Source organism: Puma concolor, chromosome A1 (genome assembly GCF_028749965.1).
Source record: "Puma concolor isolate L17-30 chromosome A1, mPumCon1.1.hap2, whole genome shotgun sequence".
Lineage (NCBI taxonomy): Eukaryota > Metazoa > Chordata > Mammalia > Carnivora > Felidae > Puma > Puma concolor.
The window spans coordinates 115,241,968-115,265,271 of NC_141667.1; positions in this window are offsets into that span (position 1 = coordinate 115,241,968).

Consider the following 23,304-nt stretch of genomic DNA (forward strand, 5'->3'; position numbering starts at 1 on the left):
TGGTCTAGGCACCAGCAGCATGGCAGCACGTGGGAGCTTGTTGGACCTGCAGAATCCCAGGCCCCAGCCAGTCCTATTGCCTCTGCATTTTTCTCTTAGAGCTTAGAAACGGTACTGTGCTCCAGGAAACCCAGGCTGACCCTAAGACCTTGTAAATGCCTTCAGGATTTGCCTTTTAAGTTCCTGCTGTCAAGATTTCAAAATCAAATTCAGCTACTCAGAAAAACCCAGAGAAGAATGAAGGGGAGTGTTGAGGGATTCCCATTTGAGAGTAGCCTACCATTGGTGGGAATCTAAGTGTGGACAATTAGAGGAAAAGATAATGTTTTGATGGCTGAGGTGACAAGCTTTGCATTAAACGTCCCTGATGCCCATTTTACCCCTATAGCAGAGACTACAAGTTGTCCCCTATTAACCATTCTCCTCTGGTTTCATTGAATAGAACCCCAGATATTTAGTTGGTATTTTAATGCCCAAGAACGAAACCACACTGGGGTGCCTGGGTGGCTCAGTGGGTTAAGCAATGGACTTTGGTTCAGGTCATGATCTCACAGTTCGTAGGTTTGAGCCTCGCGTTGGGCTCTGTGCTGACAGCTCAGAGCCTGGAGCCTGCTCAGTTTCTGTGTCTCTCTATCTACCACCCCCCCACTTGCAGCCTGCCTCTCTCTCTCTCTCTCTCTCAAAAATAAATAAACATTAAAAAATTTAAAAAAAAAGAAAGAAAGAAAGAAACCACATTACTCAGCCATTCTAAAGTTAGGGTATGTGCATGAAAGTTCCGACCAGTGAGATGTAAGCAAAAGTGTCTTTTGCAACTTCTGGGAAGTGTCCTTGTAGTGTCCTTCTGGGAAGTGAAAGGATCACGCCCTTATTCATCCTTCCTTTCCTCCTGGGTAGAATGTAGACATGATGGCAGAATAGTGGTTCCTGATGATGTCATGAACTGAAATTCTTAAATGTCTATTCTGTTTCTGCCATTTTATTCAGAGTTCTCTTTTACTCTCAGATGAACCAATTCTTAAGTGATATGAACCCCTTTTATACTATAACATAGTTCCAGCAATATGAGCTGAGTCACTCTTGTGTCCTCAAAAAAGACAGAGTATCTTGACTATAAGAAAAAAAATCCCATCACTCAGGAGGGATTTAGCACTTTTCTGGGCATGGCTGGGTCTCCTAGCATAGAATAAATTGAGGGAGAAAGGGAAGTAAGGAACAGAGCATCAAGGTCCTACCCTTTCTTCTATAGGGGACTATGCTTGGCCTTTATGTTGCCATAAATACTTCCAGAAAGAACTTCATTAACCCCGCTAAGCTCTTACCAGTACTCTTTCTGCTTGCAGCTGGGAATTCTAAACTGTATTTCTCTTACTGCAAATCAGACAAGTCTCTCCTCTTCACTTGTAGTGAAAAAATACATACAGATACCGCCTGCTACCAGCAACCCTTCAGTATAAAATCTTATATGCATCCATTAGACAAAAATCTTATTTGAGGGCATACTATGTGCAAGTAGCTGTGGTAGGCTCGGGACAGAATAAAATCTTCCTGAAAGCTGTTTTTAATTCGTGTACTTGTCTTCAAAAGCCAAACCACTGACTCCAGGCAACAAGCCAATTATTTCAAAGAACAGCTTGGGCCTTGACCTTGAAAACATTATTCAAGGAATTCACCCTACCGAAAATCAGAAACATGGTTTGGTTTGGTTACTACATGATTACCTCCTTATGCTTCCCCTCAGACTCTTTTTTTTTTTTTAATTTTTTTTAATGTTTATTCATTTTTGAGAGACAGAGAGAGGGAGAGCAAGAGCATGTGAGCATGAGTGGTGGAAGGCCAGAAAGAGGGAGACAGAATCTGAAGGAGGCTCCAGGCTCTGAGCTGTCAGCACAGAGCCTGACGCGGGGCTCAAACTCACAGACCTCGAGATCATGACTTAAACCTAAGTCAGACACTTAATGGACTGAGCCACTCAGGCACCCCTCCCCTCAGACTCTTAAATGACTTTTCATGACACTCATATAAATAACCCTTTCGATGATATGGGAGAAGTTCTCTAACTGCACCTAAGTTTTCTTTCTCCTTGCCTCTCTCTCTTTCCCTCCCTTCCTGCACCTCAGTCTCTTTTCTCTGTAAGGAGATGTGATAAAGAACCACATGCATTTCCTAGCACAAAACAAGTCTTCCCTAAATCTGACTTCTTCAGTTTTATGCTCTATATTCATTCTATAGTCTACCTCTCGCACCATACCATTTAGCAAATATTTGTATGAGCAGAAATCATGACTATTTTGTTACATCTACATTTCTAATATTACTACCAATTACCAATTATACACATTGGTCTTCAGGAGGTTTGTCTAGAAGGCACCATAGTCAAAATACGAAGCAATCAGATAATGTATATTTATCATTACAATGTGTTCCTGTGGCTACATTTGAATGTGGAAGTGCCTCTTCTGAAACTGTTGTAAGAAACCGCTTGACTAAGTTGGGCCAAGAAGCCATGAGGATCTGCACCAGAAGCTACTGGAAGGCTGGCTGGCTTTCCCAAGGCTGTGGTTTGGGTTGAAAGGAAGAAATCAGACTGACACCCTGTTAATGGGGTGTGAAAATGGGATGCTTGGACTAACCAGAAGGCAACCTCCTTCCCAGACACAAGCAAATGCAACTGCCTTTTTCACAGCTCACCTCACTACTTCCCTGGCAGCTAATGAAATTGTGTAATTTAAAAGGGCTTTTCCAGAACCACTAGGTAAAGCTGCTATGGAGCATTCACATGATGATAAGAAATAACACTCACTAAGTGGGGCATCATGCATTCAGGGAACAAGGAGTCCAAATCGTCCCAGGGCCAAGCCTTTTTTGGAGTGCCAGGGCTGGAGCAGAGCAACTTCTGTACCTTAAACTTGACCCACTCACCACACTATACAACCTGGGGCAGACACAAGCCAGTAGTATAAGAAGTCTCTGTGTGAAGCCTGAAGGCAGAACTTGAGGACACATCCCAGTATCTAAAAGGAAACAACCGGGGTTAATTTCTAAAGGCTGGCCTTTGTATAAATGCTTTAGACACACTTAATGGCATGTTCACTGAGAAGAAATTTTCTTACTCGTTTTTCACAATTCTGCAGTTACAGGCATAGAAAGAAACAGGGCTTTTTCCATTCATCTGGTTTGATGTACTATTTTTTCTTATCCATTTCTCTCAACATCCTGCTGGGCCTACGCTGCTAAGAAAGCCTCTTACATACTTGGGGTTTGTGGGGAAAGCAGGACACCGGGAAAGGAGGATGTAGGGAAGCTCTTGATGAATTTGAACAGGAAATGTCTTTAACAAATGAAGCCTCTCTTCCCTTGCCTAATTCTGAAATGCCTCTGGCTTGAAAGCTCCCCATATGCTCGTTATTTATGTATACCACGCAAATTCTAAACAAAGAGCTCCATTCTTGGTCCCCCCCCCCCACACCCTCAAGCAGCAAGGAAATTTTCCACCAGAGAGATATAGGGGTATCCGGAACATAACGAAACCAAGAGTCACTGCACAAAACGTTATTGGCAAAAGCCACATCTAGGGTTGTGTGGACAACGCGGAGTCGATTATCCCTGCAGTGATGAATTTGTGTGTTTGCTTCTGGGAAGTCCAAACCTTCAAGTCGTCCCTGTATTAATTTTCCAGAGCTGCTGTGACAAAGTATCACAGACTGGGTGGCTTTAACAACCGGAATGTACTGTCTCACGGTTGTGGAGGCTGGAAATCTGAGATTAAGGTGCCAGCAGGTCTGGTTCCTTCTAAGGACCATGAGGGATTTCTATGGCCCTCATCTAGTTCCTGGTGATTTGCTGGCAATCTTCTGTACTTCCTGCTTATAGAAACATCACACTGATCTCTGCCTTCTTTGTTCACAAAGCATTCTCCCTGTTGTCTTTGTCTCCAAATATCCCCTTTTTATAAGGACATGAGTCATACTGATGGGGCACCTGGGTGGCTCAGTCATTTAAGCTCAGGTCATCATCTTACAGTTCATGAGTTCGAACCCCACATCGGGCTTTGTGCTGACAGCTCAGAGCCTGGAGCCTGCTTTGGATTCTGTGTCTTCCTCTCTCTCTGTCCCTCCCCCTGCTTGCACTCTCTCTCTCTCTCTCTCTCTCTCTCTCTCTCTTTCTCAAAAATAAATAAATATTTTTAAAACATTTTTTTAAATAATAAATAAGGACATGAGTCATACTGAATTAGGACTCACCCTAATGACCTTCTCCTAACTAATTATATTTACAAAGACCATTGTCCAAATAGGGTCATAGTCACAGGTACTGGGGACTTCAACACACAAATTTGGGGGGACACAATTCAATCCATAACAAGGCCCAATATGAAGCATCCTGACAACAAAAGTGAAAAATCAGCCCTGGGAACAGTTAGTGGGATGATTATGTTGTTAGCCTTTTGGAAAAACCATGGCCTTCCTGGGCCTTGGAGAGCACATTTATGGGCTCCAAAAGTCCTTCAGGGAGAGCTAACCTCTGAAAGGTTCTCTTTAAGAATAAGGAAGTGGACAATTCAAGAGGAGCAGTTAGGTCTGAGCCCTCTGCTCTCAGAGGGCCAGTCCTTTCTCTCCTCAAGGAGATGGATAAAAATCAAGCTAAATCTGAGGGAGCAGTGGGTGTGCCAGGCACTAGGCTTCCCCTACTCAAAACCAGCCTTTCTTCCCCCAAATTCAAGGCAGATGGGGAATAGTCACCCTTTGGTTACCAGTCTTAATTCCATTCTGCTCTCCTCCAAATAATTAATTCCTTCCTGCCTCCTTCCCTACTCTCTTCAACCTCAAATACCAAGAATATTGTCCATAGGAAATTCAAAGGAAAAACATAAAGTGGGAAGTAACAATTTTACAGGCAGCAACGTGTGTGATATTTACCAATCTCTCTCTGTAGAGCCGTGTCCATGCTAGCCCGCACACAGGCACTTGAGACTTGCAAATTTTTTCATGCTGTTTTGGCTGAACTTTCTCAGGATTCAAGAGAGTAGGCAAGCTATTTGTATACAATTGTTTTCCAAGTCATTTTGTTTGTTTCCTTCAAAGCCATCTGTGCCCTCCCTGTTACACAGGGGAATAGGAGGGCTCTAGAGAAAGAAGGTGTCAGAGAACCAGGCTGGGATGGAAGTGCCAGCCTGCTCCTTGCTATGCTCAGCTGGCCTTGGTTCAAGCGGTCCCTGACCCGCCTTCACATCTAAGGAGAGAGCACTAAATCAGAAGCTCCGGTGCACCCGCACAGCTTACACTTGATGGGCTTCACTGTAGGGTAATCAAGCAGAACTTTACTGTTTCATTGAGAGACCCCCAAATGTCCATAATTGTAGACCACTGGTCTTCACCCCTCCTCCTAGGGGAAGTGAGCCCGAGATGAAGAACTCCAGGGGCCCAGAGGAGGAAGAAGCTAAAGCCCTCACTGTTTAGCAGGTTGTGATAGGAGAAGTGGGCATTAACACTCTTCCACGGGGGTGCCTGGGTGGCTCAGTTGGTTAAGCGTCTGACTCTTGACTTCGCCTCAGGTCATGATCTTGCTGTTCTTGGAGTTTGAGCCCCACATCAGTGCGGACCCTGCTTGGGATTCTCTCTCTCTCCCTCTCTCTCTGCCCCTCCTCCACTCGCTCATATGCTTTCTCACTCTCTTCTCTCAAAGTAAATAAAGAAACTTTAGGGGGGGAAAAAAACTCTTCCATACAGGCTGCAAATACCCCTTCCCAATTCCCTTTTCTCCGCTGAATAAGTCACCTGTTGTAGTCTCTCTCATCACAGTTGACTGTGAGGACAGCCACATCCCACAGCTGGTGTGAGTTGCTGGTTCTGCCCCCTTGACCCAGGTCTTGTCACCTCCTGCCTGAATTGCCATAAACAGCTCCATGCCAGAGGTCCTACAGAGTTTGTCCTCTGATTTTCAGCTCCCAGCTTCACCCAATTTGCAGTTAGTTCAACATCACACCTACCCGGTGGATGGAAAGGCAGATAACTGTCCCTTGCTGGTCTGATAAAAACCACCTCACACTTTTTCCAGGATGTCTGGCACCCTTAGCAGGGCAGGCCTAAGAGGGTGGAAGCTTCTACAATCAGTTAAAATCAGACCTGCAGAAGTGGGCTATTTGGTAAATTCAGGTTAACTTTTAGGACACCTGCACCCCATAACGATTTAACTCCAGACTCCAAGTCTGCTTACAGTCTAATGCCTGAATTTAGAGCTTCCAGTTTAAGACGTCAAATATCATTTTATTTACTTAGTAAGTACAGTATTCACCATTCGTCTGGAGCTGTTCTGGGTGCTTTACAAATACTGTCATTTAAACCAGCATAACCACATGAAGTAGGTACAGGTATTTTCATCCTTATTTTCAAGGGAGGAAAATGATATGCAAAAGCACACTCAGCTAGTAGCAGAGCCACAATTCAAACCTGCAGATTCTAATCTACAGCCTGGACTCCTAACCACTGCACTGAGGACCAACTATAACTCTAATATGTCAAATGGAGCAAAAGACAGGAGGAAATAATAGAAAAGGCGTAAGTGAAATGAGCCCCCGGAAGTGAACTCACTTGTGTTTCCCTGTGAGGCATTTACCTACCACACTTGAACTTGAGCTTTCTCTAGTTCAACCAGATTGGCCAGATTTAGACCAAAACCTGTCCATTTTGGCATGGAAATATACTTACAACAAAAAGGGATGCCTCTGCTCTTAAGTAGGGTGGCACTGGACCTCTAAGGGATGCTGAGCTACATGGCATTTCTTTTCAGTATTGAGAGTTTTTTCCCTGCTCTCCTCTAGGTGGGAATTCTAATGTGGCAAAGATGAAAAAGTCTTGTACGATTTTTATTACATGGTATTTTCTCCACCTATGGGGAGAAAAATAATATACAAAACTTTCCTATTTCATTTTCAACTCAATCACTGACTCACTGATTCCCAGCTGTAATGGGAAACACCAGGGGTCATTTCCATTCCCACCCCCAATCAGAGCAAAGCCATGAGACTTGATTCTTCCACTTTTAAATTGGCTCTTTGCTGTCAGGGAAGGAGGCTATTATCGATAAGTTCATCATTTGCTTGGGAAAAAAGCCCTCCAAAGTGCTCCTCAGAATTTGGCAAATCCAGATTACAGCATCTGTCAGATGTGCCCACACATTTGTTGCTTCTCAACAAATGGAAGAACCCTGGTGTTTACTGCTGCTGACTAAATTAAAGTTAACAACCTAGTTTATTCTAGCAGGTTCCGGGTAAACAGCACTGCAGCTGAAAAGACTTATCCTGTTTACGTTAGCATGAAATATTCTGGGTTGGGGCTCCCAGAGCAGGGCAGAGGCTGTGTTCCCTGAATGTCAGCTGTTTGAAGGGCTTTGTGTTTAGATAAATGGTGTTTAGGTAAGAAAGCCTCTGTTGATGTGATCTTTTGTATCAACGTTGAGCATTTGACGTAGATGGACGTTGTTCTATTTCAGTATATGCCAGATCTCAGAGAGGAGAATCATCAGTATGTGTAATGATTGGAAGTTCTCTGTTGACTGAACTTACATACACAGTGTGACCTTCTTGAATTTCTGCCTCTGTGGTAGGGTTTCTCAACCTCAGCCCTATTAACCTATGGACTAGATATTCTTTTTGGGAGGTGGTGGGGGGCTGTCCCGTGAATTGTAGGATGTTTAACAGCATCCCTGGCCTCTACCTGCTAGATGCTAACAGCACACCACCACACCCCAAGTTGTGACAATTAAAAATGCCTACAGGGGCACCTGGGTGGCTCAGTCAGTTGAGCGTCCGACTTCGGCTCAGATCATGATCTTGCAGTCCGTAAGTTGGAGCCCCGGTTCGCACTCTGTGCTGGCAGCTCGGAGCCTGGAGCCTGCTTCAGATGCTGTGTCTCCCTCTCTCTGCCCCTTCCCAGCTCATGTTCTGCCTCTCTCTCTCAAAAACAAACATTTTAAAAAGTTTTTTTAAGGGGCGCCTGGGTGGCGCAGTCGGTTAAGCGTCCGACTTCAGCCAGGTCACGATCTCGCGGTCCGTGAGTTCAAGCCCCGCGTCGGGCTCTGGGCTGATGGCTCGGAGCCTGGAGCCTGCTTCCGATTCTGTGTCTCCCTCTCTCTCTCTGCCCCTCCCCCGTTCATGCTCTGTCTCTGTCTCAAAAATAAAAATTAAAAAAAAAAAAAAATGTTTAATAAAAAAAAAAAAAAAGTTTTTTTAATAAAAAAATTTTTTAATTAAAAAAAAAAATGCCTACAGACGATGCCAAATATCCCATGAAGGAGGGCAGAATCATGACCCACGTAACTTGAGACCACCACTCAAAGTGAAAAAGGAAGGTCTTTTTTGTTTTGTTTTGTTTTGTTTTGTTTTTGTTTTTGTTTTTTTTTTTTACAAAAGCCAGCAAGGGCAGAGACCATTTGTAGAACATTCAGCGACTCTCAGAGCATCCTCAGATAGGTCTCCTCCATCCATCATCCACACCCACAGGGCATTCTTACTGGTTCTGCTTATTGAAACTTGGAAACACAAATACTTAAATCACTTTAAGAAACATGACCTGAAAAATAAAAATTATCCTATGGCTATTAAGTGCCCTCTATGTGCCTGGCCAATGTGGTCAACTCTCTAGATTCTTTAAAATTGTCTGTCCATTCAGCCTGAAAAAGGAAGGACATTCTGACACCTATGATAACATGGATGACCCTTGAGGACATTATGCTAAATGAAATCAGCCAGAAACAAAAGGACAAATACTGTATGAGTCCACTCATATAAAATATCTAAAATAGTCAAATTCACAGAGACAGAAAATAGAATGGTGGCTGCCAGGGGCTGAGGGAAGGGAGATGTGGGAGATTGTTGTTTAATTGGTACAGTGTTTCAATTTTGCAAGATGAACGTTTCTGGAGCTTGGCTGTATGACAGTGTGAATGTACTTAGTTCTACTAAAATATACATTTAGAAATGGTTAAGATGATAAATTTTGTATTATATGGATTTTACGACAATAAAAATTAAAATAATAATAATGAAAAGCAACAATAAACAAGGGGTGAAAAAATTTCTGTGGCTAACTATCAATTGTCTTCTAACAGGGCCAGAACAGCTGCACTAGAATTCTGTAGACACTCAGGCATGGCATCCTTCACACTCCTAAGTCTGAACCTGATAACTGGCTCAGGTCAGCCAACATCCTAACCCAGGATCTGAAAACTTCTCTTTATCAATTTTAACCTACTTCTCCATTGAATCTTTTTGGGATACTTTAAAATATGTACCTTTGAAAACATGTCCTTTCTGTATTTTGGCCAAATTCTGGGGGAAGTGCTAATGAATGGAACAACTAAAAGCCTGGAGGTTGAGGGAGCCGGAATCGATAGTTGCAAATTCCTAATCTGGCCCCAAAGAATCAGCAGTTGAAGAAATGTGAAGCTATATTGACACACACACACACACACACACACACACACACACACACACACACACACACACACACCCTCCAGGCATATTCCATCCTGAACAGTAACAGGGCAGGATTGATACCTTGGGTTGGGAGGAATGGGGCTACAGAAAGAGAGAGAAAGGGCAATGACTTAATTCAAGGCCATGGGAGTCTGGCCCCTCCCAAAACTATCCGTAATGGCCAAGAAATCACTCTCAGCCTCAAAATTCATGACTGATGGCCATCTGCAGCTTTCTGTTCTCAGCTAAGCAAGAACAAATGTGGAAAACAACACAACATTCAGATGCTCTTTTGTGGTTTGCAAAACAATTGCCCAAATTTTACACTAATTTCTTTTTGTGGGGACATTCCCTGGGAACAGAGAGCAGTTTGCTGGCAATCTGTTTATGGGGTCCTGATTGCTGTCAGTGAATATTATTTATTTTATTGAGTCCTGAAATATTTCAGTAAATATCTGCTGCCTTTAGCTTGCCTTCCTTACCATTTCAGCTTCCTTTGGCTAGTACCACTTTTATGACAGTTTTCTTTTTTTTCTGTTCAATGACATTCTGTATCCCCTCTCAATTTACAGTAATATTTACAAACCATGCTCCAATAAATTATATGTATGATAGAGATATGTAGGAGGCAATATTTTTCTTCTAAATATACAAAAATTAGAAAAATGCTAGGCACATGTGTGTAGCTTTATTATTTCTCTGATTCTAAAATGAAAATTTTTTTCACATTTTAAAGTTTCTAGAATCAACGCAATCAGTAATTGATGTGGCACATTTTTTTCCTAAAAAGCAATTATTTTTCTTTAATGTTTATTTATTTATTTTGAGAGAGAGAGAATGCAAGCATGCAAGTGTGTGCGAGCGGGGAAGGGGCAGAGAGAGAGGGGGGTGGAGAGAGAGAATCCCAAGAAGTCTATGTAAGCATAGAGCCAGACTCGGGACTTGATAAGGGCTCAAACTCACCAACAGTGAGATCATGACCTGAGGCAAAATCAAAAGTCAGACACTAAACTGACTGAGCCACCCAGGCGCCCCTAAAAAGCTATTATTAAATCAATGGTGCAACCACTGGTGTCTCAAAGCAATGAAATACTATATGAGAGATCACCTCACCTAACCCACAGACAGCTGGGACACTAGGTACCAGGCATTCTTCTAAATGGTGAGCTCACAGAGCACTTCTTGGTGATGTGAGCAGGGCAAACCATATCTCCAAGGCAGGTTGTCTACCAACAGTCATCTCATAAATGATGGCTGGTCTAGGATATGGATTGATATTTTTTTATTTTATTGGGTACTGAACATCTATACCTCACACACATTCTCCCCACAATGCTATTTCTAAAAGAAAGATACTTTGCATAAAAAGTAGACAGGTTTGTAGCTCTCAAAGTGTGTCCAAATAAAACATGCAAAAGTTTGGAATTCTCCAAAGTAAAAATGAAAAATTTCTGTCTTGAGTTTCTAAGAAACGGAGAAAGAGGTTGTCCAATACAAAGCAATTAATGAATTTTAAAGCAATCTAATTCATATTGACTTGAATATTATAAAATGTATAGGTGATACTCATCTTCATTCTGCTACAACATTCCTAATGCAAAATGAAATTTCCAAATTAGACTGTAATTTTTTTTAATTTTTTTTAACGTTTTTATTTATTTTTGGGACAGAGAGAGACAGAGCATGAACGAGGGAGGGGCAGAGAGAGAGGGAGACACAGAATCGGAAACAGGCTCCAGGCTCTGAGCCATCAGCCCAGAGCCTGACGCGGGGCTCGAACTCCCGGACCGCGAGATCGTGACCTGGCTGAAGTCGGATGCTTAACCGACTGCGCCACCCAGGCGCCCCTAGACTGTAATTTTAAAATGTATAAGGATGGGGGGGGGGTGCCTAGGTGGCTCAGTCAGTTGAATGTCCAACTCTTGGTTTCAGCACAGGTCATGAGCTCATAGTTCATGGGATCTAGCCCTGCATCAGGCTCTGCACTCAATGCACAGCCCGCTTGGGATTCTCTCTCTCCCTCTCTCTCTGCCCCTCCCCTGCTCACACTGTCGCTCTCTGTCTCTCAAAACAAATAAATAAATACACATTACAAATATAAATATATATATACACCCATATAAAATATATATCCATATATATACACATATATATACATAATATATATACATATATATGGATATATATTATATTATATATATGGATATATATATATATATATATATGGATATATATATATATATATATATATATATGGATGGGTTCTAAACTGCTTTTGATGTGGTCATCTGACTCAGAAATATCATTGTAAAATTTAGCAGACATAGACAAATTATTTAAAACACTGCTTTCAGAGCACCTGGGTGGCTCAGTCGGTTAGTCGTCTGACTTTGGCTCAGGTCATGATCTCACAGCTGGTGAGTTCAAGCCCCACATCAGGCTCTGAGCTGTCAGCCTGCTTCGGATTCTGTGTGTCCCTCTCTCTCTGCCTTTCCCCCACTTGCATTCTGTCTCACTCTATCTCTCTTTCTCAAATATAATTAAACATTTTTTTTTAATTTTAAAACACTGCTTTCATATATATTCAGTGCAATCCCTATCAAAATTCCAATGGCATTTTTCATAGAAATAGAACAAATAATCCTAAAATTTGTATGGAACCACAAAGGATCCCAAATAGCCAAATCAATCTTGAGAAACAAGAACTAAGCTAAAGGCATCACACCCCTTCATTTTCAACTATACTACAAAGCTATAATCATTAAAACTGTATGGTATAGGTACAGACACATAGATCAATAGAACAGAATAGAGACCCCAAAAATAAACTCACACTTACATGATCAATTGATTTACAACAAACAGCCAAGAATATACAATGGGGAAAGGACAGTCTTTTCAATAATTGGGAAAACTAGACTACCACATGAAAAAGAATGAAACTAGACCACTTTCTTACACCATACACAAAAATCAATTCAAATGGATTAAAGACTTGAATGTAAGACCTAAAACCATAAAATTCCTAGAAGAAAATCCAGGATGTAAGCTCCTTAACATAGGTTTGGGCCAAGATTATTTTTTGGATTTGGTACCAAAAGCAAAGGAACAAAATCAAAAGTAAACAAGGAACTACATCAAACTAAAAAGTTTCTGCCAGAAAAAGTAATCATTAACAAAATGAAAAATTCAACCTACTTTTATTTAGAGAGAGCGAGAACGAGAGAGCATGCCTATGGAGGGGGAGGGGCAGAGGGAGAGAGAGAATCCCAAGCAGGCTCCACGTTCAGCACGGCTCAATCTTATGAACCATGAGATCATGGCCAGAGCTGAAATCAAGAGTCAGATGCTTACCCAGATGCCCCTATTTTTTATTCTTAACAAAATTTTCACTTATCTAATTTTGTCCCATTAATATTATTTTAAAAATTTAATAAAATTTATTTCTTGCAGCAATTAATTCATAGTGATTCCATATTTGCTATATACTGTAATTTGCATGCAAATTTCATTTAATAAGTTCTTTTGGTGCTTTTTCAATTCACTATAATTTGTAGAGTATCATTTGTTCAAATGAGTTCAGACACCCTGCCCTAATGTGAATTCAAGAGTCTCCTACTGATAGTACCAGCAACCTCAAAATTTACATTTATTTCCTAATACCAAGCATAGGAAAGGGTCATCCTGGTAGCAAGATGTTGGGAGCACCCAAATATACTTGAGGACTTCACTGTTGTAAACAAGTAGAAGCTATATGATACCAGATACCAAAATCCTGAAAAGGTAAGGTAAGTTAAAACCTTAACAAGAACATTTTTTAATAGAAGAGGAATATCGTGTTAATATGCTGCCTTTAATCTATCATGGCAGGTCAGTGGTTTATGATAGGACATGAGGTGTTCTGATGATGTTGAGTAGTAGATTGAGGAGCATAATTGGAAAGGGGTTTGAGAAAGGTGTTATAATTCAGAAAGTAGATTCTCCCACATAAATTCTGGTCAAGCTTTAATCCTTTGAGCTGGTCCTATTGCCAGAATGTCAATAGCCACTGTGAATTCCACAGATTATGAGACTTTGAGTTATGTACATCATCTTCTTCAATATTTTCACCAGGACCTGAGAGAGGGATGTGTATGTGTACCTGAGTGCATGCACGTATGTGAAGGAAGTATTTGTGGTATAATAGCATCACCTTATGACATGTCAAAATCTCTTTATAAGGAAAGGAAGCCAGATGGAGAAACCCAAGCTCAATGACTCTAAGAAAACATGTTTAAGCACCTGACTCTTGATCTTGGATCAGGTCATGATCTCATCGTTTGTGAGTTTGATCCCTGGGCCAAGCTCTACGCTGACAGGTTGGAGTTTGGAGCCTGCTTCAGATTCTGTGTCTCTCTGTGCCCCTCCCCTTCTTGTGCTCTGTCTCTCCCTCTCTCAAAAATAAAAATTAAAATAAAAATTAAAAAAAAAAAAAAAGAAAACATGGTTACCAAACAGTGATCCACAAAACCCTAAAAGTTCCACAGAGGTCACCTTGTGGGGCAGGAGGGTCAGAGAAAAGGATGGGCAGGCAGTATCCTGGGTGAACCACAGGATACTTTCAACCTAAGATTTCACTTGAAGAAAGGATTCAGCTTCTAGAATTTGAAAACCATTACAGTAGGAAAAACTCTAGATTCCTTTACTGCTTTAACATTTTGCGATCCCATTAGAGCTAGTTCATTACTCATTTGATCATGTAGCCAGTCAAGCTCCCTAAAAATGGGGGTCACAGATATAATCCAGGCACAGCACTAAGAAATAAAAATGAATAAGATGAAGCCTCTGTTCTCAAGAAACTCATGGTCTGTTGGGATCCAGCAACATACAAACCAAAAAAAAAAAAAAATTGTCTGATACTCTAAGAGGATTTATAAGGTGTAATGGAAGTAAAAGAAAATAATTCTTTACCTGGAAAGAGGTAGAGGAAGAGGATTCAGGAAAGATTTGCAGGTGGGGCTGGATTGTTATAAATGACAAGAAGGAATTCTAACTAGTGCAAGTAGAAATGGAATGTAGTGAATCTTATAGTTAGGAAGAATCTGACAGTAGGTCACAAAATGGAGGTCCGAAAGGCAAGATTGGCAGCCTGGAGATGAGACCAGGGAACTCAAAAACTCAGGACTTCTCAGTGGTTCACTCACTGCAGACAGGCCTTCTCTACCTCAGGAAAAAAAAATACATATGGCTTCCTGTAGTCCCAGTTAGCATTCCAATGGGAAGGAAGCACTTACTTTCAATGCTTCTCTATCCACTACAGGGAAGGACATTATACCTTTTCTGGCTCTGAATTATGTGCCACTGTTGCCAAGGAATACATCATAATGATTGGTCTTGTCAGGACCATGAGCATACTACCCATCATCCTACCCATTATCAAAGGGGCTGAAACCAAGAAGGAAGGAAATGGAAAAGCCACTGAGCAGAATAGGAGGCTTAAAACAATCCACACAAAGGAACCCCACAGTGTGAAGGATGGCTGTCCCACTTTCTGGAGTTCAAGCCCCACGTCGGACACTGCACTGACAGAGCAGAACCTGCTTGGGATTCTCTGTCTCCCTCTCTCTCTGCCCCACTCACATTCTCTCTCTCAAAAATAAATAAATAAACTTTAAAAAAAAATATTATGTGAATGTGGCCTCTGTCTCTCAAAATATCCGATTGTACTACATTCCCTTTCTTGTGATGATGTGAGATGATAAAAGACCTCTGTGATGAGAAGAAGCGAGGTGAATGACGCAGGCATTGTGACAAAATGTTAGGCTACTACCAACCTGACAATTAGTCAGAAGAATGACCACCTGCTTCTGACCACAGTTAACCACAGGTAAATGAAACCTCGTAAAGCAAAACTGTAGATAAGGGGGTATTAACTGCTTACCACAAACTGGGCAGCTTAAAACAATGGAAATGTGTTGTCTCTGCATTGGAGGCCAAAAGTCCAAGATCAAGGTGTCCACAGGGCCATTTTCTGTTTCAATGTGGCATTCTCCATGAATGTCTGTGTCTTCAAATAGCCATCTTCTTATAAGGACACTTGTCATTTTGGATATGGAGCCCACCCTATTCTAGCATGACTTCATCTTAAGTAATTACATCTGTGATAACCCTATTTTCAAATAAGGTCACATTCTGGAGACTACAAGCCAAGACTTCAATGAATCTTTTTCAGGGAACACAATTCAACCCTTAACAACCATCTACCTAACCAGATGCTGGGCTCTTAGTTTTTTTCTGAAAGAAAAACCTTAAGCTTTTCATACTGTTAGCATACCCAGAAAAATCTCAAGGAAAGACAGTGGATTGAAGTATAATCCAACAAGGGAAACAAACAGAACTCAATCCTCATCGGAATAAAAAATGTTAAAAATACATAATGCAAAAAGCCTCTATAAACATGAAACTCCCAGTTAGAATTCATGGTCTATGCCTATGAAATGCACAGATTTGACTGCTCCATAAACATCAGCATTCTGTAATTTTCCTTGTTATATAAAACCATACAGTACTATATGGAAACATAAAATTGGTACTCAGTCCTTAAACCATATGTTTTAATACGTAGCAGCTAATCAGGCAGAGCATTTGCATGTCTGCCATTTTGGGACTGTTTCAACATCTCCCAGGGATTGTAAATGTCCTTACTTGCAGCAAACTGTACCCAAAGTAGTAGCAAAATATAAGCCACAGCTATGCAATTATACTACTGTGAGAATGTGCTCTCAGCAGGTGAGAAAGCAAGCCCAGTCCAGGTGATTAGAAAAGAAACCTGGCAATGAAGGGAAGACATGGGGCAGAGGCCAGGTGAGGGAGTGACAAGCCCAGTAGATGCCATTTAGCTGTAATGCAAAGAACTTAGCTTTGTCTAAATGTTTAGAGCTATATGATGAGATTTCTCCTAGCCTGGGACTGACCTTGTTACTTACCTTGGCTTACCTTGTTACTGACCTTGGCTTTACTTACTTTCTACTGAGTGGGAGAGAGACAGAGGTAAGTATGGGAAAGGTGGGGTAAGGGCTTCTCCCTGTTTTCAAGAGCTCTGAGTTAATCAGTTGGTCTCTTATTTTTCTGAAATGAGGAACAAGGAACTATCAAGTGACTTTTGCTGCCCCTACAAATGATAAATACTTGTTAAGTAAAGAAGGTCCTATCAGTGGTCACCTAGAGTAGTTTCATTTGAAAGCTTTCCTCCTGTGCACCCCCAGGGGTCAGGGCACCCTAAATTCCACCAGAAGAGTTATTTGAAGGAAAGAGCTGCTCCTCTTCCTCAGGGTCCTGCTTTAAAATGCAAAAGCTCAGGTGCCTGGCGGGGGGCGGGGGCTCAGTCAGATAAGTGGGCAACTTCTGCTCAGGTCATGATCTCACTGTTCAGAGATTCTAACCCCACATCAGGCTCTGAGCTGACAGCTCAGAACCTGGAGCCTGCTTCAGATCCTGTGTCTCCCACTCTCTCTTCCCTTCCCCTGCTCATGCTCTGTCTTCCTCTGCCTCTCGAAAATGAATAAACGTTTCAAAAACTTTTTTTTTCTCAATTTAGTATCTCCTTTCAGTTTCTAAAGTGCTCCAGTCAACTGAGCCCATTCTTGCCTACTGCCCACCCCTGCCACAAGACCTTGGGTCTCCCACTAGAATGAAAGAAGAGGCTGGGCAACATTTCCTTCTTTACTTCCAGTAGCTAGAGATACCTGACATCTGGAAGGTAATCAATAATTTGTGGAACTTAACTAAACAACATGAAAATGCCCTTCAGTCGTTAATACTCTAATGTCTGGCCACCTACCAGTTCATCAGACAGGAGGGACCCCTAACATCAGGAAAACACTGGGCCACAGAGGGTAGAAAGAGCCCTCAGAGAAGACCAGCAAGTGCCTGAGAAAAGGTGAGCTTCTCTCACTACCTACCTACTGGGCTGGCCTTCCCTATCCACCAGCTGGGGACAGTAAACACCAAGGCCAAACTGCCAAGGGCCAAACTGCCAGGATCCTTCTCCAGACACACTGAGACAGTGGTCAAACGCTGTATGTGAGCCACCTGTTTCAGACTGAAGGTTCTTTCTTCCTCTCTTTCTTGACTGTTTATCTTCATATTTATTTTGCTTCTCTTTCTGGGTGCATGTTCTTTTGTCCTTGTGATTAGATTAAAATTAACCAGCCCTGATTTCTAGAAATTAGGGCCTGTCACTAGCAGCATTTGTTCATGAAAGAGAGTATGCTCATTTCTCAAAGCAACAAGTGAAGAAATGCCCTTAAGAGGGAAAGTGCTTTAACAGCAGTTATTGGCCCAGAACACTTTTGTCTCTACAACCCAAGCAGGGGAAACATATAGATCAATTGTCCAAGTGACTGTTACCACAGACAGCAGAGCTACCATGAAACCCAATACACACAACAACCCTTGAAGGTATTTGGTCAGTGAGTATTACATAAGCAGGTTCTGTGTGGGTCCTACTACTGAGCTAGGTGGAGAGAGACCAAGGAGGAGTTAAAGTCCCCATCGTTAAGAGATGTATAATCTAGTTAAAGGATAGAGTAAACTGGGGATTCTCAAAATGGGGTGGCAAAACCAGCAGCACCAGATGGAAACTTGTGAGAAATGCAAATTCTCAGGCTCTAGCCCTGCTGAATCAGAAACTCTAGGACGGCGGGTGATGGCAACAACTTGTGTGTTATAAAAAGCTCTCCAATAATTCTCATGCATGCTGAAGTTCGAAAGCCAGTGAAGTAGACACGTACAAGAAGTTACAGATGATCATATAAGCGCACTGTCCACGGTAGAAGGTGGTGTGGGAGTAGGTTCTTGCTTGGCCGCCCACTCCAGCTTGCGTCTGGAGACGCGGTTTTGTTGCCTTCTCTCAGACACCACGCCCTTTCCTCACATTTCACAGACTCAGGATTTTGCCACTACACTGAGAGCCTAAGAGTATACTCTGTACTACTACTTGTGTTCTGAATTTGCCACCTGCTACATCCTCAAGCCAGCCCTGGGTATATGATACAGAATGACAAGACCGGAGGTCCCCAGGTGCCTCCTTTGTTGCTGTAGGGGGCGCTGGTGAGCATACACCTGACTTCTGATGGCATAGAAGCTGAGAACAAGCAGCTGGGAGTGTCTCTCCTTGAAGACACACACCAGCCAGCCTTTACAGAACTGTTCTCAAATTCTATTTCCATTAAAGACAAACCAGATCATTCAAATGGACTCTTCTGCTGAAGACAACTTTTAAAAGCTAGATGAATTATACAAAAATATTTTCATAAAGGCTAACAAGAGAGGGAAGAATTACATGGCCATAGTCTAGTTAAAAAATGGAAATTCAGAGAGATAGGCCCCACTTCTGGGGCTGCTTTTGCCCTAAAGAGGTAGTTAAAAAGCAAAGAAGTACTTTCAGTAGCTCATGAGAATAGAAGAGCAAAAGACAGAACCTGCCATAAAGGGGCTCCAGGGAGCTGCTCACTGGTTGGTACCCTGAGAGCAGTACTCTAGAAAAAAGTGCGAACCACGATTGAACCTGCTCTCAGATGCAGCCAGATTGAAAGTTGTTTGAGTAGGGGTGCCTGGGTGGCTCAGTCAGTTGAGTATCTGACTATTGATTTCAGCTCAGGTTGTAATGTTGTGGTCATGAGATCGAGCCCTGCGACAGACTCCATGCTGAGTGTGGAACCTGCTTGAGATTCTCTCTCTGCCTCTCTCTCCCTCTCTCTCTCTCAAAATAAATTAATAAGCATTTTTTAAAAAGTTTTTTGAGTGTCCCACAAAGTCTGAAACCCTGCAATTATATTACCTTAACCTGGACTGCACCTCTAGTTACCTCCAGGCACCTAGCAGAAGCAAAATAAAATTCTTTCTGGTGAGAGATACCATTGTAGGCCTCAAATTATTTCTACAAGTAATGTTTTCAAATGTGGAGCCCAACACACAATCAAACATAACCAGGCCTCAAAGGGAGGACAATATGAACAATAATAGCACAATAACAATAGGAATGAACACACAGGTAATCCAAATAATAAAATCCCAGATAAAGACAATAAAACTACTATAATCAATGTGATCAAAAAGAAAAAAAAGAAACCTGAGCAATTTTGGCATGAAATTGGAAAAGAGAGAAAGTAATGTTGTAGATTTGGAAAAGAAATCAGTTGAAATTCAAAACTTAAGAATACAATAATCAAACTTTAAAATAATGTACCAATTTACCAGCAGGTTAGAGAAAGCTGAATGAAAAATTAGTGAACTGGAAGTTATGTCACAAGAAACAATGAAACACAGAATAAAGGGAATGGAATATAGAAGGGAGTGGGGGAAAGATATAAAGGTCACAGTGAGAAAATCAAATATGTTCAATTAGAGACCCAGAGAAGAGGAGAGAGAATGGGCCAGAGCAGATAGGCTTCAGGTGACTATCCTATTCTATCAGGCACAGAGGTCCCTCTCATGGGGCCCCTAGAAGTGATCTTACACTCTACCACTTAGTGACACTATGCCTTGGGGGTGGGGAGTGGGAATGGAGCGGCAGAGTGTTAACAGAGGGGCCATGATATTTATCCATTTCAAACAAATACTTTCTGTTTTTAATATTTGAGAGAGAGAGTACAAGCGTGAGTGTAAGCAGGGGAGGCCCACAAAGGCCGACAGAGAGAGAGAGGGAGAGAGAGAGAGAGAGAGAGAGAGAGAGAATCCCAAGAAGGCTCCACACTGTCAGCACAGAGCCCGACGTAGGGCTCAGTCTCAGGAACCATGAGATCATGACCTAAGCTGAAATCAAGAGTCAGATACTTAACCAACTGAGTCACCCAGGTGCCCCACAAATAAATACTTTTTCAACGAATACAGTGGAAACACCTCAAATATTTCTATCACTCCCTTGAGCAGGCTTACTTCAAAGAACAAATTCACCAGGGGACTGTTACATTCTCCAAAAAGAAATACTCTGATTTTAGAGAAAGGTTCTAAAGGTATTGATGAAAATGGAGGGTGGCAGCTGAATAGGTACCGTCTAAGGCATTTAGGTAGTTGTGCCTCTACGGCAAGAGGCCAACAATACAGTCTGTCCACCAGTCCCGGAGGGAGATGCTCAGGACTCAGGGATAGACCCAGTCAGAGAGAGTCCTTCAGCTGGAGGTGCTCTGGTACACACAGGATGGCAGAGAGGTCAGAACTCCCAGTGTGACAGTCTTGAGCTCATCAAGGAACATAACTTGGCATTTGCTCAGTCAGGACTGCAGGGAATAGAGTAGCCAGTAGCTCATGAACAGCAAAGAGCCCTTCTAGGGGCAGCAGGGTGGTGGCCATTGTAAATCAGGTGTCCTCCTGCATCTCATGCAACCCTGAGAACTGTGAATTGGTGCCATTTGCTTGGCTCCTTTATCGCTTGTGAGCAGGTGAGGCTAGCAACACACAGGTGAAGTCCTCCAGAATCACCATCAAAAAAAAAAAAAAAAAAAAAAAAAAAGGAGCACCCTGTCAATTATCTTGGTGTAGTTTATTCACTGTGGTTTATTCCTCTGTAGGTGTACAGAGAGCCACACATCGATTGCTCATCTGACCAATTCTCCCCCTCAGATTGAATGGGACCTTTCAACACAGAAATACCATGCAGCCTTTATTTTGTGTGTTGCTCAAGTCACAAGACCTGCTGTGAAAAGGCAACTTCTAAACAAAACAGAAGCCAGTGGAGAAATAAGATTCACACTGTAAACAGAAATTTCTCACCCAGTTTTCTGTTGTATTTTAGGAAAACTAGAGTGTAAACATGAGGTCAAGTTCTGATGGAATATAGTGAAATGGTCATTTTTAAAGTGTTTATGCTATAGGCATCAGCTTTAAGCTGATGACTTGGTAAGAATGATTCAGTTGGTTTAAAACATCTTACTGATATTTTCTGCTTTTAGAACATGTCAGAATGTAAAATGCCAACCAGAAATAAGATGATCTATACTAATTAAAAGGAATGGTGCTGTTCACCTAAGAGAAAAGTTGAAGATCTCTAAAGGAAAAGGTGAATGTATTAAATGAGTCCTTCCTCCTTGTTTCTTAGTCTTGACCAAAAAGTTTATTTTAGATCTAAACATCCCCCTGACGTACTGTGAGCTTAGAATTTTCTGTATATTTTAATTAGAAAGAGAAACTAACCAGAAATAAAGAAGATAAACACAATGACTCAATAGATTCTTATTTCCCAAGCAAAACTACAGACAAACTGTAAAAAAAAGCAGAAAAAGCAAAAGGCATGAAATGTTTGCAGTTCCACCTCACCTGAATGAGTATGGGTGAGAAAGGAGGTCTTGCCATCTACTGTGATGAGCAGGGGCGGCTGGCTCAAAGTTCTGCCCTTATTACCAGCTTGGCTACCATCCCAGGGACACAAACACCTTCAACATCAAGAGCTGATTGTCGATTGGGACTGACTGGCCTTTGGCTCACACTTTAATAATAGCAAAGTTGTGTTCAAAGAGGTCGGTGTGGATTAACGCACTTCATTTTCACAACAATTCCAGGAGGCAGGCCCTGTCATTGCCCTATTCTATCTGCAGGTGAAGGGCCTGAGGCATGGAAGTTGCACCCTGCCCAGCCCGGCAGTGGTGAGCCCCGGACTGGAGAGTGTGGGCTTTCACAGTCTTCCAGAGCAGTGCTTCCCAAAACACGGCCCATACAGCTGTCCCAGGAGGAGAACTGTTACAGAATGGCTTCAGGTAGCAATTGAAAGCAAGTCTTCTGAAACATTTATAGAAATTTGACAGTTGTGTTATATCTGTCAAAATTGTGATGGACTAGGACTGTTTTTAAGCTGGTCCTCCCCTACAGAGGGTATGAGAAGCACTGATCTGAAACTCAGGAACCATCCCAAGTTCAGCGCTGATAAAAAGGACCCTGACTCCCCATCTGTCTTCATCTGGGGATCACTGTTAAGTGGCAGAGCATGTGTCCTGGGAAGGAGACAGCTGCCCACTGAGAGTGACTGAGAAGACATAGGGCCAGGGGAGTTGGGAGAGCAGAGGTACAGGGCTGGCCATCTCCTCAGTTCTCTTCATGAGGCCAGAACTTTCCCCCAGTGATTTGTAAAATTAGAAAGAAACTGCACAGCTTCTGCGTCTTGCAGAGACTTCATTACAAATTTAGCATTGCGAGTGATCTTGAATCAGGTCATCCAATGCCTCCTTTCCCTTCCTTCCTTTAGGAAGAAACTGTAAGGGGCCAGGGTACCATGTTCCCTAGGAACAACAGCAGTTGCTATGGCATCTCCACACCTGTTTCTTTGGTCCATCTGATCCCAGAATGCCTCTCCTGCTAAACAATATGTTCCTTCCCTCTTGTAAAACAAATGCACCAACCCCTCTCCTCACTCTAGAAATGAAGAAGCATAAAAAAAGACCCTCAATATCTGAAGCAAGAAAGGCTTACCTTGAAGCCCAAGACAAAGATATGAAAGTCCCCTGCCCCTCAAGGGAGAGATGAGGAGGACAATGCAGGACACATTGGTCAGCTTTTCTCAGGCTCACTCAGCTTTGTTTTCTCAGGAATCTTATCCCAAATAAACCAAAATGGAGCTATTGTATCTCCAAGGCCCCAGTTCACCACAAGCCTAACATTTACAGGGAAACTAAACAATAAAATGGAAAAGGCTTCAGCTGAGGTACTTTGGACCACAGGGCACAATTTTTGGTGGAGGAGATGGATGTTGTATGAAGGGAACTTCAGAGAGGAGTTGGCTGAGGCCGAGCACATGAAAATGTGCACTGCTGTGGTTCATGGAAAGTAAAAGAGAGAAAACAGAGTGGCCACTCACCATG